Source organism: Stegostoma tigrinum, chromosome 18, assembly GCF_030684315.1.
Source record: "Stegostoma tigrinum isolate sSteTig4 chromosome 18, sSteTig4.hap1, whole genome shotgun sequence".
NCBI classification, from domain to species: domain Eukaryota; kingdom Metazoa; phylum Chordata; class Chondrichthyes; order Orectolobiformes; family Stegostomatidae; genus Stegostoma; species Stegostoma tigrinum.
In genome coordinates this window covers 13374508-13386387 of record NC_081371.1, presented here as the reverse complement: position 1 = coordinate 13386387, position 11880 = coordinate 13374508, and the positions used below count along the sequence as shown (strand labels likewise).

At 39.2% G+C, this 11880-nt stretch overlaps 1 long non-coding RNA gene across 1 annotated transcript in view; it reads right to left on the bottom strand.

Moving 5' to 3' along the window:
* Window positions 1-11036, bottom strand: part of LOC125460648 (uncharacterized) — a 55159-nt gene extending 44123 nt beyond the window's left edge. The window contains exon 1 of the long non-coding RNA XR_007249302.2: window positions 10984-11036. This is a non-coding gene — a long non-coding RNA (uncharacterized LOC125460648). The remainder of the gene's footprint in view (window positions 1-10983) is intronic.
* Between the last annotated feature and the right edge of the window lie 844 nt (window positions 11037-11880).

The following is an 11880-nucleotide window of genomic DNA, read 5'->3' as shown; positions in this document are numbered from 1 at the left end:
TTTTTCTTCATAGATGCTGCCAGACCTGCTGAGCTTTTCCAGCAAATTCTGTTTTTGTTCCTGATTTACAGCATCTGCAGTACTTTTGGCTTTTAACAAAATCCATTGGCCTCCCACTAGTAACAATGTCTGTCTTACATTTGTAACGTACCTAGTTACTATCATGTAATTAACTAAACCATGTTTAGGGCAAGAACCTCTTACCATTGGTGGTTTTTCCCTATAAAGTTGGCTCTTTTGTTGACTGGGTCAAAGAGAATGGTGGCGGCAAATTGTCCCCAATGCAAGTTGATAGCGATTGAGATCACAGCACATTCAACAACCCTCTCCCCATTATCATATCGAACAGCTGTACTCCCAATCAACTTTCTCTTTAGGCAAATTTTAATCTGCTTCAGCAGTTTGCCTCCTCATCTGTGTGTTGACTAATTGCTTGTATGACACAAGATATTTAGATTCCTTGGAGGCTTTTACTATCACATCCAAATCTAAATTCTGCTAGCATTGAGAATCCTTTGGCACTTTGAGCTACATCAGTTAGTGTAATTGTCAAGATAATAAAATGTGAGGCTGGATGAACACAGCAGGCCAAGCAGCATCTCAGGAGCACAAAAGCTGACGTTTCGGGCCTAGACCCTTCATCAGAGAGGGGGATGGGGGGAGGGAACCAGTTCCCTCCCCCCATCCCCCTCTCTGATGAAGGGCCTAGGCCCGAAACGTCAGCTTTTGTGCTCCTGAGATGCTGCTTGGCCTGCTGTGTTCATCCAGCCTCACATTTTATTATCTTGGAATCTCCAGCATCTGCAGTTCCCATTATCTCTGAGTGTAATTGTCAAATGCTTTATGCTTTAAGTCAATGTTAACTGCTGCCAAACAGAATTTACATTTAAAAGTTCAATCTCCCTTCTTTCAAGAAGCCTTTAATAGTTCACCTACAGCAGATGGTCACATCGCTGGCCTGCGATTTCTTATGTTGCAACTGTACTTTTTTTAATGTTTATGTTATTTCCAGTCCTTAGGTACTATTTCAGTTTCCAAGAATTCTCCAAAAGATAATTGATACAACTTATAAATGATTCCAATAACTACTGTTTTAAAGCACCTTGTATGTCTTTCTCTAACTTCCTCAGACTGTCAATTGGTTCTGTACTTGCTCCATTCTTTCAACCCCTCCTACCATTGGCACACCCTTGCTCTTCCACCAAAGCATCTGCCAGAAATTCAGCTTTCACTTTGGAATGACTATTTGATAATTTACCCCATGAACACGCACTAAAAAACCGCACAATGCCTTAGCTATTTAATATTAGGTCACTATAAAGGCTATGTACTTAGTTGGGCCATTTGTGTCACCTTCTTGCTATGTAACTAACATTTTCTTTAATATTCCTTGCTCTCCTGAGTTCTCCTCTAATTTGGCGTGGCTGAAGTGATTTCACCTTGTTTATTTTCATTTTTTCCTTTGACATCAACAAGTCAGTTTTGGAACGCACATCAATGTGGTTGATTTATTTTAGGGAGAAGTGTTAACATGTTCATTTCAAACAAGCTAATGTCAGAATTTAAACTGCATCAGTCCTTAGCATTACTCAGATCTTTGCATTACTTAGAAAGCTTATTTCAGTTTCTTCCTTGTTATTGCACATTTTTGAAAAAAATTCAAGCCTCCTGATTCTGACTCAACAAACGAATACCTACTATTTACGAAGATGATCATGGTTGTCAGTCACTACTCTATAAGAGCTCCTTGGGGTAGTATTCCAGGCCCAATCGTCTACAGCTGCTTTATCAATGACCTTCCAACCATCTAAGGTCAGAAGTGGGGATGTCCGCTGGTGATTGCACAATGTTCAGCACGACTCACAACTCCTTGGATCTGAAGCAGCCCACGGTCATATGGAGCAAGACCTGAACAAGGATTGGGTTTGGGCTGTTAAGGGACAAATGCCATCTGTTCCTCACAAACGCCAGTCATTTCCAACAAGAGAGGATCCAACCATCACCCCTTGACATTAATGGTATGACCATTGCTTACTCCCCCACTACATCCTGCAGGCTACTAATGACAGAAACTGACTTCCCAAAGTCTGTTCACCATCTACAAAGTACAAGTAAGAGCGTAATGTAATACTACCCACTTGTGGGTGAAACTTGAATGAATTTCAAGAAGCTTGACGCCAAACAGGATAAAGCAGGACAAAATCGTATCAGTGATAATGGGAACTGCAGATGCTGGAGAATCCAAGATAATAAAATGTGAGGCTGGATGAACACAGCAGGCCCAGCAGCATCTCAGGAGCACAAAAGCTGACATTTCGGGCCTAGACCCGTTATCAGCCCGAAACGTCAGCTTTTGTGCTCCTGAGATGCTGCTGGGCCTGCTGTGTTCATCCAGCCTCACATTTTATTATAAAGCAGGACAAATCCTGCTTGATTGGCATCATAGCAACAAACATCACTCCTGCCACAATTGACACTCAGTATCATCAGTGCATTAAGATGCATGGTAGAAATTCACTAAGGATTCTTAGATATCCCTTCCTAAACCCACAACCACTGTATCTACAACTGTGTTTACTTGTTTGATTTATCCTCTATGGGCAACAACTTGGCATCTACTTCGCAGTATCATATACCCTCAAAAAAACCTGCAATGATTGTAATGAGTTCAGCCAAGTAGACTTCATGGAATACAACTTTCCTGAATCAACATGGTCCAATTAGGGAGCCTTGGCTGACTGTTACAAACAGGAGTGTTAGACATCTGTTCACACTGACAGCTGGCTTTGAGGGAGCTGGATCAGTGTCAAGGACTTTCCATCTGTGCTTAAAGGGTGAGTTGGTGATGGGCTATCAGCCTCTATAGGGTTATTTCAAAACCCAGGTCAGCAAAGTTTCAGGAAGCTTCTCTCTTTCGCAGACTACAGAATCTTACATATCGCTTGCTCACTTTAGGACTCTTAGCTCTAAGTAGAAGAAAGTAATCTTTAGTCTTGGGAATCTGCTTAACAAGGAGGGGGCATTAAATCTGAATGAGGAATGAAGGCTTTAGAGTCTGGGTCCAAAATTGAGCTCTATCTAAACAATTCTTAAACATTAAAGCTACTTGAGTTGGTGCTTTCTACATGGGTGGGGTTCACAACTAGGCTGGTTGTTTTTTTAACTGTTTGAAAATAAGCTAATGTCTAGGAAAAATCTTCACAAGATTACCTAAGAATCTCAAGTAATTATCATTATGAATAAAACTTGATGAAGATTCAGGTATGGTGGATACAGTGATCAACCCTCAAGACAGCAACTATAAAAAGATAGATACATAAAAAGAAGTATAAGTAGGCATTTAGCAACCGAAAACTGCACTTCACTTGTCCATAATTTACGGTTGAATTCATATTCAAATTGGCACGTGATGGAAAGAAAAATACACACCATTCCTTTAATTCAAAGTATTTTAATTGGTATTTATTCGCACTGGGTTTTGCACAATGTAAGATACTTTTCTTCAATAAGTACCTAATTTGGATCTATTGGTAATTCACTTTTTGTGTAAATATAACTGAATAATCATGAACAGTCTGTAGTTATGAAATAACTTTAAAAATCATGAAGTTCCAGATCTAAATAATTTTGAGGCGGTGTGAAAAAGGAAGAAGTGTGTTGTGAATTACAACATCTTAATTTTCACAAAAGCACAGCATTATAAATATGAATAGGTTGGCACTCTGGTCCTTTAATTACATACAGGTATAAAAGGTGGGATCTTGTGCTCTCAGAGTTTAGGTGGGAAGGCAATTTCATTAGGCAGGGTGATATCAGACCTGAATCCTACATATTCCCCGATCCACAGGAATTAATTCCAAAACAGAGAGGTCAATACTTGATATTCCAAACTACCACCAACTGAGGCCCTTAAGTGACCAATTAAAGGTCACCCATGTAATCAAGCCCACTGCCATTGTATTTAAATTAGCGGCAAGTGGGCCTGACACCATGCAGCACACCTGGTAGCTCAACCAGTGTAGACAGCAGCAGGGGTAAGTAGTGGATGGGGGACATGGTCCCTTGATCAAAAACAAGCAATATCTAAACCCCAGAAACACTGTCCTCCCGCACAAATCACTTGGCTTCTTTGTGATCCTGGGACTCCCTCCAGTTGTAGACACGGCTGTCTACAGGAGGCCTTGATTTTGCAGGCCTTGCCTTAAAGAATCAGGTGGGTCTTATAGCAGTTCTCATATGCTAACAAGTCATCCCCGTCTTCTCAACAAGATTCTGCCTATAGTACATTTCACTATTGAAAGAAGGCTGGCTTAGTATGGACGTCTTAAATATTGAAATGCAAAGAGAGCCTTAAAAATGAGTTTTAAAGTGTTTTTTATTCGAGCAGAAGATATTATGGGACACTTTGGTGGAGGGCTTTAAAACGATGGAAGCAACTGGATGCTGTGTAGATAAAGATTAATTCCAATGATATGACTTCTGTAGAATTTAGCTTTAACCATACATCGCAATGTCCTGAGGGATTGAAGGCAATGATGAAAGTATATTTTTTTAGACACAGAGATTTTTTTGAGTTTGTGGAACTTATTAATTATTGATACAAAGGCCACATCAACATTTAAAAAGAGATTGGATAGGTAGCTGAAGGCAATGGAAGTAAAAGGTGCATGAGAACAGAGCTGACCCAGGATTGCTCCTGTGAAGGTTAAACAGCTGCCTGGGTTGAATGACTTGTATCAATGTTCTAATTTTCCTGCAGCTTTACACAACTTTAAATTTGAAGTTTTACTATAACAGTGAACACTGGTAGAATACACATGAAAGAATACAACCCATCGCAGTTTTAATCCGAAGTTTGGCCTTTAATCAAATCAGACCCTTTGATTATATTCATCAGCATTTGGCAGATCTGAGATGCATCAGTCAACTCAACAATGAATTTAGATTTTTCAATGTGAGTTGCTATTAGTGAGAATTACCTTCCAATTACCTTTGACACAATGCCAAATTATAGAGTTTTAAGTTAGGAAGACTGAAGCTAGCAAAGGTTCTTTGACAGTTGTATTTTTGCGATGGAGTTAAAAAAAGGGAAAAGATGATATACTGTACTTGATTTGGAGCTAGAATCATTTCAGTGAACTTTATAATCAGCTGTTTTCTGGAAGCTTGTGAACTTCTACTGAAGTTGACAACAGCCTTTGAACAACTGCCAACTATAATATTCTTGGTTTAACTGGACCGTCAAAGATATTTACTGAGTCTGCTGAGGTAAGGAAAACATTGACTTTACATAAGAAACATCTTACTGTGACTTTATCTTGCCACAAAGCTGCAAGGGTGAATAAGATCATATGACTTTTCATTGCTTTTTGTAATGATGTCTCAGCAGAATATCACACAGATTTAACCACTTATTTAACAAAGTTCGTAATACAGGGAGCCCCTATTTAATGTTGTTGCATATTAACATATTAGTAAGTTATTTGTACCAGAAACCTTGCTGAATGTTGTGAGATTTGATTTTACATTGTTTACGGCAGTACATTACTGGAGATGATTGGTACCATTTTAGCACACTTCTCCCTCTCGCAGTTTTGAGGTCACTCCCCGCTTTCTAAACCTGTGACCTCTTTCAACGTAGGCCACTTTTCTAATTTCTACCATGTGGTACTGCTCCCACCAGAATGCCAATTGATCCAGTCATCACCTCCAGACACAATGCAACCACTGACACCATCCCTCTGAGAGGCCAGTACAGAGCCGAGGACCTGCCTGAAGACCATGTAATCCTCCTTCCTGGTCTATGGGTCACAAGCCACCCTCCTCCCCCCCTTCAAACTAAGCTTGGTGAATAATATCCACCCTCCTCACCAAAGTGGTGGCAGGAATGACAAGCCCCCTGTGGAGAACTGTGACTCACAGTGAGTGGAACAATGCAGCAGAACCACCAAACTCTCTCTGGGGAACAACTAGCCACGAGGAGCAAATGCAACGAGCAATGGTCCCAGAAGACCTTGGAGGCAGCAGACCCAGAAAGAACAATTGCTACAGCTCTCCTATAATGCAGCACAACACCAACTATAACCACAATGTGGTAAGGACCAAGTGAAGGCACCAGCAGTTTGCCTACATCTTGATCAGTGAATGCGTTGATAAAGACCTTGGATAGTGACATTCTGACTCTACAGTCAGGTGGTTCACGACAACAGTAGTGTTACATTTTTCATTTATAGAGGCATTTTTAAACTTACTTTATTTTAACAGTTATTTCATTTACTAACGTAGGAATTTAATCATTTAAAGTACTGTATTTCAACTTGGAATGTTACAAGCATAATGTTTGATTTTTTTTCACTGTTACTGAATACCCTGCAAACCAACTTCACTTTTAACATTGAAAACTACAGGAATCAATGCTGTGCTTAGATTTTTCTGTTAAATGCATGCTTATCAAGGATGCAACCTTAGCTTTAAGTGAGGACACGCTGGACTCCTCTTCCAAAATCATTTAATGTTTAAGAAGAAAGTCCTGAAAGAGAATTAAATGTTTAAAATGGTCTCACATGAGTAACAGTAGATTCATTAAAAAATAAATAAAAAGAGTGAAGTATTCTTAAAGGATAGTTAGGGGAAGAATTCAGAGAGATGAAGTAAAAGGATTTTGGATGTGATTTCCTATTTTTTTTGCTGCAGTATTTCCTTTTAGTAAACCATGACTGATTGGCAACTTACATGAGGATTGAGAGATGTCTCCAGTTCAATTTTGATGACTGCTCCCAATCACTGGTTAATGGATTAATGAAAGGTTTGTTTCCCTTAATTACTTCCAAGAGTGGGAGATTCAGAATTTCCCTGTGACGTCGCACTGCCTACAAAGGAAAAGTGGTACTTCTTAGGGAATGACTAATGTTGGTCTTTGAACAAAAATAGTTTCAACTAATAGAAAATAAAATTTAGGACAGGGACCTTTATATCCTGTGCACAGACAATTTCAATACCTCCTGATTAAAGCAAAAATCTTTTGTTCATTTTTCTCTTTGATGCAGCTTCAAAACCTTACTTGGTCTGTTATATCACAATCAGAAGGACCCAAGTATTCTTCTAGCCTGTCATCAAAATAATCTTTCAAGCCAAACAAAGAGGAAGGCCCATGCATCGCCAGGTTGACTATTCTTACTGTGTAGCCTTACAGCCCAAGACCAACAAAATATGTTTGCTGCTTAGTTTTCCAGAGCTAATGTTTATTTGTGTGAAAATTACAATTCTTAATACTAATGCCCAAAGTCTTATCAGCTTTAATAAGCCCAATGTCATTCTTCTGAAGACAATGAGTTTAAATGAGTCTGAAATGCCTGCTGATAGTAAATTCTACTATAAACATCACCTCACTTTTGAGCTTTGGCACAAATTATTAAATATCTTCCGGAAAATAATCAGAAAATTGTTTCACACAACTCAACTGACCGCCCCAACCTGCGGAGTTTCTATTTCAGAAGGAAGAGAGATGCAGATGATTTCATTCAATATTCAGAAAGGTTAGCTGTGAGATTGCCAAAGTGTTTTCCTGTGTAATATCAATTTAGCTCCAGAAATACTAAGCTTAGTGTCAGCCATTCCAAATTCTCTCCAGACTTGTTGGAAGAAGCAGATCTCGGAGAAAGCCTTTGACTAAAGGAGGAGAGAGAAAAAATTAATGATGCCTATCCTTCACTTGTCTCCACGTGGAACATACTTAGAGTTTAACTGTTCTGAAGAGTCCTGCTTCCCATATCTTGAAGTGTTCTTTGAAGGTGCAATTAACAGAACAGATAAAGAGGAAACTGCAGATGTAGTATATTTAAATTTCATAATGCATTCAAGAAGGTGTGATATAAATGGTTTCAACACAAGAAAACAACTCACGATGTTGAGAGTGATACATAATTTTGGATAGAGGACTGGTGAGTTAACAGAAAACTGGAAGAGAAGCTATTTGGGTCCGTTCAGTAATGTATAGTAAAATACCACATAGTGCTGGAGCCCAAGTTATTTATGGTACTTATTAATGAGCTGGAAGGAATTAAATGAAGAAACGGGGACCCCTGGTTATCAGTGAGGCAGCGGTGGCAGCAGATTCTGGTTGAGGGGCAAGTGTGGGTTCAGCACACATCAGCAGCCCTTTGGCGAGGTAGGCTCAGTGATATAGGAATGGCACCTGAAGAGTGGTGTTTCTAAGCTGCAGTGCAGGCATCAGTGAGGTGGCGGAAGAGGGATGGCAGTATAGGTGTCATTGGTGAGCTAGTCCAAGGCTCAGGATTCATGGTGGGGGTGGCAGAATGGAAGTTGACTCATTCAGCTACATCTTATTGTTCCTTTTATCCTTAGACTATTCAAAATTGTGCCAGTTTGTGGCAGCAGTGAAACTTTTCATTGTATTTTACTGTGTTGTTTGTTGTAGATATAAGTGACAATAAATCATCATCATCATCATTCAATTTAAATGGCAGCTGGATTCACAAATGTCATGAAGATAGGTAGGAAAACAAGCTATGTCTGTAAATAGGTTACGTGACAAAAATTGACAGATATTCCCAATACTCACTTGTCTCCATACATATAGACAAGGAAGACCACCAGAGATAATGGGAACTGCAAATGCTGGAGAATTCCAAGATAATAAAATGTGAGGCTGGATGAACACAGCAGGCCAAGCAGCCCTGAGATGCTGCTTGGCCTGCTGTGTTCATCCAGCCTCACATTTTATTATCAAGGAAGACCACCAGTTTGTTTGGGACAACTTCCAGATCCTAGGACAAGCCAAACAGAGACAAGCACAGGAATTCCTAGAGGCCTGGTTCTCCAACAAGAAGGGGATCAACAAACACATGTATACACACAACTGCAAAGAAAAAACAGAAATGATGTAATCAGCTCCAAAAAACCCCAGAGTTTACGTAGCCAGTGGGAAAATACAACAACGCTGCATCAGAGCCTGCACTGATGATGTTACCCAGAAGGACAATAAAACATCTGCAAACTAATGAACCAGCTCGAACCAACCACAGCATCCATAATCCAAGCCTACAAACCTACTCAAGAATAGCATAGCCTATCCTTCAAAGGCCTGAGCCAAACTTTCAAAAACTGAATGGGAGACTTTAGCCTTGGCCTTTGCAAATCAGCTTTTCCACAAGTACCCTTTGGAAAAAGCATTTGCTGCAGAAACCAATCACGAAGATTATCTGGCATAAACATGGACTAGTTCATGATCCAGATTTCAGCACTCATTCATTACTGAGACATGTGCTACAAACCAGGCTGTTTCATGGTCACATCAGATAGGTGGGTGGGTAACTAAAATTTTACAGCAGTCTTTAGGACTCAGCTGTTGGCCTCTATCTGGATAGCAGATTCTTTAAAACCAAAGCAAAATACACTCCCAGTCTGCGTGTATCAGCGAACGTCATTAGCTTTCAGAGATTCGTAAAACTATTACATTGCATAATTGTACATTCAAACACATTCTAATTTTCTTTCAATGTAATGTAAATAGCCCTGAATAGTTAAGGATACACTTTTCAGTCAGAAAAGAAGGGAATGTTGTGGTATACATTTGAAGCGTGAATCTAAAATCACTGTGCATCAGACAAATTTCTCAGTTGAACATCAGGCAGAAGATAGGAGCATTTTCAGCAATTAGATAGGTAACTAGCCATTTAGGTACTTTCAGGTACAAAGCTTTATCTCTTCAGTAAAGATGAATTTATCAAAGTTATTTAGCAATCCTCTTCTGAAGAAGTCATACCAGACTCAAAAAGTTAATTCTGTTTCTCTTTACAGATGCGGTCAGACTTGCTGAGTTTCTTCAGCACTTCCTGTTTTTGCTTCAGATTTCCAGTATCTGCAGTGTTTTGCTTTTATTCTGATCTGCTTCACCTGGTTGTTGTATTTGTGAATGGCAGAAAACACAAGCTGAGCTGCATACTTCTGAATACAAAACACCATTGAATCACGTCACAAAGTTAGCCCAACATAACGTGAAGGGACATATTGTATCACATAAACTGGAGATACATGTCAGTTAGCAAAACTATCTCAGTCCGTTCTTGTAGGTTTGTAAGATGAGGACTAGTAACAAGGGACAAGTTGTAATGCAGGCTGTTTTGAAAAAAGACAGAACAATGCAACACATGACAACATATACAGTGTTTTGATGATTAAATCGGTTTGCATTCTGTAGGATTCATTTTTTATGGAAAATATCAGTGCAGTTAATGTCTAATAGCAGCCTATAAGCATTCAATCAGCAATCAAAGATGATACAGGCCACTGCAGTGACTTGACTTCAAACATGTCTTGGCAACCTGATCTCCAGGTCAGAAATAAGGGTAGTTTTAGATTTCAGAAATGTAAAAACCCTCTGGATACATTTTGCAAATTATTTTATCACCCTAATAACAATGAACTCACCAAAGTAAGTTACAAAACCTCTTATTGATCTTGTAACGCACTCGAACTCATTCCCCCAATCACACTGTTCATCGTGGGTATAGTTAATACAATTTGTATATTTCTTACAAAATGCTACCCAGATGCATGCTGTCTGCATCTGATAAATGTAAATGCTCTCACAGTGATTGTAAATTACAAATTATCTTCCGCTCCTTGAACGCCAATGACAACAGAATTAATCTAAATAAAGGCTCACAACTGTGGTAATGTTTGTGATATTTATGTTAATTCTGCCTAAGCATCCTTATAAACAGTTATTACTAATCAGGTTCATTTCTTGCTATTGTGCAAATACATTAAGTTGTATTTGGCATTAATTTCTTAGCAATTATCAATACCAAGTATTTAGTCAATTTATGGAAATGAAATATACTTGGAGATGACAAAATAATTATTTTCAAATCTGGAGCAAATCCTAGTCAAGGTCAAACATATAGAAACTCTTGCAGCATACCAAAACACCCCAGTTAACATTAACATGCACATACTCACTAACAACCGCAACCGCATTTAAATAACATCTTTAATGCAGTAGAACATCCCACACTCTGCAAACTCACAGCATATGTACTTTGGAGCAGAACAATCAAATATCTATTTGCTTACAAGCTCAAATATTACAGGCCACTTAGTTGAGGCTTTGTGTGTTCTGAGCTAGAGAGATTTGACAAGTTTGTCACAAATACAGACAAATGAGAACAAATACATCCTGAAAGCAATTTTTCTCACAAGAGTCACTTAATAGGATCCATAGAGAAACTCCATTATCACTAATTACATTCATGAGTCACTTAAGTGATGATCTCATTCCATCACTGAGCTTAGCACTATAATTAATTAGGATTCCTGTAACTAAAGAAGAAAGTTAGTTTTTGTCGGAATGTTTATACCGACAGTGTTCCAGCGCCCATTTTGCTAACAAATCCGACGAGAGTCCGAAGCTGAGGTAGACAAATCACCTGACGGAGGGTCTCTGAAGACCACTTTAAACTGTCCCAAACAAACTCCAGTCAAGATGGTCTTCAATGCTGATTAATACGGTCCATTATATGTACTGCATAACCTCAATGTAGAAACACAAGAGAACAAAAAAATCAGTTCTTATTTATTATGGGGGCAAATGCCTCTTCTGACTTAAACCAAGTATATGTGGAATGAAGTAAGGGGGGCAAGAGAACTTCAAATGGTGGAAAGGCAAAGGCAGATTTACATTTGGATTGGTGTCAAACAGGGCTGCATTATCACCCCAACACTGTTCTCGATCTTAGATAATAAAATGTGAGGCTGGATGAACACAGCAGGCCAAGCAGCATCTCAGGAGCACAAAAGCTGACGTTTCGGGCCTAGACCCTTCATCAGAGAGGGGGATGGGGAGAGGGAACTGGAATA